Consider the following 6,855-nt stretch of genomic DNA (forward strand, 5'->3'; position numbering starts at 1 on the left):
ACACAAGACAGACAGGAAAACGGGGTCACACTATGAGATAAACGACACTGAGGGACAAACAACATATACAGACAGACAAGCGGAGTCAAACAAACCGGGTCAAAACCAAGATGGTGGCAAAGCAAATAGAATGGTCAGAAGGCAAAGCACAAGTCAATACACAGAATAGCAAGAAACGCAAGAGCACTAGATACACAGATACACTGCAATAACCAGCACCAAATGAAGGGGCTGAGCAGAATATAAGGCAGAAATGGACACTACCTCCAGCACTGACTGGCTCAGCTGTCCATCACTCAAACCGCAGCTGCAGGCAAAACAAGTACAAAGACACACCCAGCTTTCCCAGGATCAGAAATGGAACTGTCAATCACAGGCAGCTCTGGGTGTGGTTTTCCAGCAATAAGCCTGAAACCTGATCCATTCAGTACAATATGCGAGTCCTGACAGATAAACAGATTTTTCAAATTAATTCCACACTAGAAAAGTTACACAGATTAAATAAATTATCGTTCTCACAAGAGCCAAAGATATATTACAATTACAAAATCAACTCAACACTTTCATGTATGAACATGAACTAGCTATACAAAGACTGAAACTAAACCATTACTGGCAAGACAAGAAATCTGGGGTATTACTATCCAAGCAACTAAAAACTCAAATATTCGGGGGGCGTGGTCTCGGCATGAAAGCGGACTAGACGTGCTTGCCTGAGCTCCTCCGCAACAGGCGACATACAGCGACATCAGCAGCCCACAGGACACCTCTTTTGCCCCACCGATCGTGCCATGTCCAAGGGGAAGGAACAGAAGCTGACACAGAAACCGGGAACGCCGGCAACAACTCCCCTGACCCGATACCTGCGGCCGCGCCAAGCAGCTGAAGTCGCGGCTCCCAAAATGGCCACCGGCAGTCCAGCCTCACAGCACCGCACTGCAGCCACAGCGGACAGGTGCGCAGAGCAGCGGGAGGAACAGCGCGGCTCACCAGAACCCTCCGACCGTGGCAGAGAAGGTAGGGGGTCTCAGCTCTAAAGAGCGGCAGGAGGTTGTGACACAGGCGCAGGTCCACCAGGCGCCAGCTTCCCCCATTGGGCCCAATCCAGTCCCGCGTGGCCGGTCTGCCCATATCAAGATGACTCCCACAGAGCCAGCTTCTGGACATGCTCCAGTTCCTGGGGGGTCACCACGGGGGACAACACCAGAGACACAGGATGCAGCCCATAAAACCCCCCTGAAGCATCCAACACAGAAGGCACAGCAAGGCCCCATAGAGAGCCCCATGATGAACTCTGGGCACCTCCATGAAGCTCAGAGTGACATTCAGCTACAACCTCTTTATGACAGCCACTCACCCTGCTCCAAAGAGAAGACCCATCACCTTCCAGCTAAAGTTGAGGGGTCACAGTGGGAGCTGACACCATTACCAAATACTCCCATGGCCTTCAGAGAGTCCAGGACCCCTTCACCAGATACTAGCCCCCCTTGGAAGGATGGCCCCAGCAGTCCATAGTGGTCCCTAGGGCCATCCGTGAATGTAGTGACAGAAGAACCCCCTCTGACCAGAACTGACCTTTTAGACGCTCTGAGGGGCCTCCCTACCAGAAGCTTCTTTGATTCCATGATCTCCAGGATGGAGAAAATGCAAAGTCAATGCCTCGATGAAGTCCACTGAACAGTGGAACAGCTGGGGTCTAGAGTGGGTACCCGTGGAAAAGACAATGTCACTGCTATCTGGGTACTCTTTTTCCTCCAGATTTCCTTTCCTACTCACTTTTGTGTCTTTTGACTAACTCGCACTCCTCTCCCCTTATTGGGCTGGTGGGGGCTGACGTGGTTACCCCAACTATGCCGCTGTTTTTTAAGCTCTTAGAGAAGGATCCAAGGGGCTGCTAGCTAGCTATTAGTACCCTCTGTCCCTCTTACTTCTTTCCTTTGCAGGACTACTCCTAGAGCCCATACACACCTTAACTAAGTTGAAGTGACTCTACAGATTCGCTCCCTAACATAAGGCCCGGAAGAAGAGCTCTGATCCCTTGACTGCCCAACTACTCCCCACTTAGGGTTCCCCTCCAGGTGTATTCCTGATAGACGGATATACCCTGGTGTAGTAATTAGACTACGTTCACTAGTAATTGAGTTTAGAGAGCCGGCCCACCTGGCCACTTTCCCCCCCTTTAGTCAGCTCTGATCTCACACACTATCCCTCCTTCCCCCCGTTCATTTCCCCCTTTCTGATCCCCCCCTTTTTTTTTCTCTCCTCCTCTACCTTTCCTCCTCTCTATTTGCCCCCCCCCCTTTTCTCCACCTCCCCCAGCAAACCCGAGGATCTAAAAAACTCCAGAAATGGAACCTAATGTTAAAATTGTCTCTTTTAATGTTAGAGGTCTGCGTACTCCAGAGAAGCGACAGATGCTCCTCAGAGACCTATGGCGCCTGAGAGCACAGGTGACATTCCTCCAAGAAACGCACTTTCGCAAGGACAAGATCCAGAGACTCTCCAGCCACCGCTTTCTGTACTGCTACCACGGCTGTTCAGAGGATTCCCGATCTAAGGGTGTCAGCATTATCATCTCACAGTCACTCCCCTGGGTCCTTTCGGAGTCCAGAACGGATCCGGAGGGACGCTACATGTTTGTCAAGGGAACCATACATGCTCAGACTGTCACCCTTGCGAACCTGTACCTACCAAACTCTTCCGCCCTGTCTAAATACCTAGAGGAGCTATACTCCTTCCAGGAGGGAATCCTTATTATAGGGGGAGACTTAAACTTTGCCTTGTCCCCTGACCTGGACACCTCGAGAGGAGTATCCCTTGTCCCGCGATCACAGTTGACCCGTGTGAGAGACCTCCTACACTTTCATAGGGTAGTAGATGTCTGGAGGACTATGTACCCGAGCTCCCGGGATTACACATGCTACTCCTCCACCCACGACACATACTCGAGAATAGACTACTTTCTCATTGATCATTTCCACCTAGATAGAGTAGTGGATACCACCATTCACACCTCTCCACTGTCAGATCATGCCCCCATCTCAATGACACTGAACTTGGCTCCCCCGTCACACTCGATGGGTAAGTGGATTCTCAATTCACTCTTGACAAACCCAGAACACGTTCAGGAAGTGAATAGAGAACTAGAACATTACTTCTCCTCAAATGCCGACTCAGTTACCAACCCCCTGGTGTACTGGGAAGCTCATAAATGTTACATCAGGGACGTGTTTATGAGAATAGGGGGAAGAGTGAAATGGGAGCAATACGCTCGAGCAACAGACTTATTGGCCCAGATAAAAGAGACAGAGGATAGACATAAACGGACCCAGAATCCCTCAGATATGACCTTGATACAATCCCTAAGAGACCAACTTCGTGTCCTATACTTAGTGAAGGCAAAAGACTCACTAGTGAAGTGCCGTAAGATCTTTTATGAGCACGGTAATAAGCCCGGTCGCATACTTGCAAACGCCCTCAGAACGCAAAGAGCCAGAAATTATGTCCCTCACATTAATACCAGCGCGGGCACTAAGACCACATCCCCAGCGGGCAGTGCAGAGGCCTTTAAGAGCTTCTATTCCTCACTTTATCAGCTGCAACCACACAGACCCCCACCACCTCAGATGACATAACAGACTACTTGTCCTATGCAAACTTCCCGATTCTGTCCACAGAGGAGAGACAGAGTCTAGAAGCCCCGATCACTCCAGGAGAAGTAAAATTAGCCCTTGACACTGCACAAACAGGAAAGTCCCAAGGCCCAGACGGCCTTTCAGTCCAATATTTCAAAACATTTAAAACTCTCCTCACACAACACTTCCTAGATGCCTTCAATGCCCTCTCTAGTGGACATACTGCCCCACGAGACATACTTCGAGCGCACATAGTAGTAATTCCCAAGGAGGGAAAGGATCCAGCCACCTGTGCGAGTCATAGGCCAATTTCTCTCCTCAACACCGATCTTTAACTCTTCTCCTAAATCTTAGCCAACCGCTTGGCCCCCTTACTGCCGGACCTAATTCACTACGATCAGACAGGCTTCATCCCCACTAGAGAAGCGAGGGACAACACGACAAAAGCACTTAATTTGATCCACCTGGCCAATGTAAACTCCACCCCGACGGTTATACTGTCAGCAGATGCCGAAAAGGCGTTTGATCGGGTTGGCTGGCCTTTCCTCTTGGGCACCCTGACACATCTGGGCCTGGGTTCTAACATGATGGCCTGGATAGAAGCATTATACTCGAAACCATCTGCAGTGGTGAGGGTAAACAGGGTCTACTCAGATTCATTAGAAATAAAAAACGGAACAAGACAGGGCTGTCCATTATCCCCACTAATTTTTGCCGTAACAATGGAACCCCACCTCCGCAGAATTAGAAGCAACCCTGACACCTTGGGTCTGAAAGTTGGCTCGCAAGAGGTCAAAGTGGCAGCATACGCTGACGACCTGTTATTTTTCCTCACAACACCCCTCATTACTCTTCCAAACTTGCTCAAAGAACTTGAGAAATTTGGAAGGCTCTCCAATTTTAAGATCAATATGACAAAGTCTGAGACCATGATGCTAAACACCCCCCAGAGATTTGAGAGATCACCTTAGGGAACAGTTTTCCTTTAGATGGGCATCTTCATCACTTAAGTATCTGGGCATTCACCTCCCTGCAGACACGGAAGATACTTTTCGTCTTAATTTTACTCTTAAGCTAGACTTGAAAGGATGGTCCGCGGGCTACCTGTCGTGGTTTGGTAGGATTGGAGCAATCAAAATGAATGCTCTTCCTCGTCTACCATACCTTTTTCAAGCTCTACCCATCAGGATACCAACTAGCTATCTTATTGAGACCCTACGACTGTTTGCATCCTTTGCCTGGGACAATAAACCCGCTAGATTAAAGAGGTCTATACTGCATACGGCAAAAAGGGATGGTGGACTGGCCTTGCCAGATGTCACCCGATATTACCAGGCATCACATTTGAGCAGAATCATTGATTGGCTAAATCATCAGAGCTCTAAAGCATGGGTTCCATTGGAGCAGCTCGCCACTCAGATTCCACTGTCCTGCCTCCCGTGGATACGGAAGAGGTGGTGGAAGGACCTTAACCGACACCCCACAATCCACACTACCCTGACAGTGTTTGATAGGTGCAGGCAGACCTGGGATATCTCTCCGGGAGACTAACCTCTCACGCCAATACTGGGTAATCCGGATTTCCTCACGGGGCTTTCGTCACCGGTCTTTAAGCAGTGGTTGGCCTCTGATCATTTTAGGGCATGCCACTTTATTGTAGAGGGTGAATGGTGCAGAGGGGAGACTAACGGCCCCAGCAGACTTGCCTCAGGCATCTAGGTGGCAGGGCATCCAACTGACTCACTACTTAAACTCTCTACCAGCCCCCTCTCTATTCGCAAGACAGCGGACGGGGTTTGAGGGGCTTTGCACACAGAAGTGCCAGATTAGAGGAGCTCTCTCATCCTCTTACAAGTTATTAACTGCCCCACCACAGGATCACATTCCACCCTACATCATAAAATGGGAGAGAGACCTGGATATTAGCTTCACGGAAGAGGAGCGTGAGAAAGTGATCCTCATGGCCCACAAAACAACTATAAGCACACTCTACCAAGAAACCAATTATAAGATCCTCACGAGATGGTATAGAGTTCCACATGTCTTACACAAAATGTTTCCAGAAGCCCCCTCATGTTGCTGGCGATGTGGGGTGGAAGAGGGAACACTCCTACATATTTTCTGGGAGTGTCCTAAACTCTACTCTTATTGGGATCCCATACTTGAGGTGGTTCGCGAGGTGACAGGCAAAGCATTACAAAACAACCCAGCCTGGGTTTTGTTACATTATAATGAGGTCTCCCTTGCCACATACAGGCATTCACTGGTTCGACATTTATTGAATGCGGCTAAATCATGTATACCAGCTTGCTGGTTATCTACTGAACCACCCACAGTCTTCCAGTGGTTGAGGAGAGTGGAGGAGATTAGTCGGATGGAGAGTCTGCTGAACTCGGATCCTAAGAGCGCGGCACCTTATCAGAAGACTTGGCAACACTGGTTTATCTTTAAATCATCATCGGCCTACAATACTCTGATGCGCGGTGCGCATGAGGAGATCTGATTGGAAATGGGTTGCTGGGCTGGGGAGAAAGGGGGTTCTAGCCTTCCCTTCCCACCCCCTTCCCCCCCTCGGGCTCATGCCTCGCCCTTCTTTTCCTTACCTTACCCAACCCTCTTTCCTCTCTCTATTCCCCCCCCCTTTTTTCTCCCCTAACCTGTTTTTCTCAATCAATCTTGTTAAATCATCTGTTACGAGTGCGCCTCACTCCTTATGAGGTGGCTAAGACCCTGTTATTACTGTTAAATGTCTGATACTGGGCTTCAACCCAGTTGTTTTTGCTGGATTATTTTTCTTTTTGTTTTCTAGACGCTCTTAAAGAGCACTGTTTGTAAAGATTTTCTCTGAAAAATAAATATAAATTTAATACGTAAAAAAAACTCAAATATTCAAAACTAAAATCCCTTACATTATAACAACAACAAAAATAATAACAAAATAATGGATCCACAATCACTCTACAACCTACAAAAAGATACATTAAGGCCCGTTCCACACTTGCGTCTTTATAAGAGGTTATACCTTTGTAATGCTTTAACATATCCTAAGGATTTTGAGATTGTTTCCCGTCGCACATTGTACTTTAAAGTAACAGAAAAATTTTAATGATATATTTTGTGTTTAGTTATGAAAAAAATGATTCATTTTCAAAGTTCCAAATCTTCTGCTTTTCAGGCAGATAGTCATAGCACCAAGGTAACGTTAACTAACTAATTTCTC

Source organism: Engystomops pustulosus, chromosome 6, assembly GCF_040894005.1.
Source record: "Engystomops pustulosus chromosome 6, aEngPut4.maternal, whole genome shotgun sequence".
In the NCBI taxonomy this organism is placed as follows: Eukaryota; Metazoa; Chordata; class Amphibia; order Anura; family Leptodactylidae; genus Engystomops; species Engystomops pustulosus.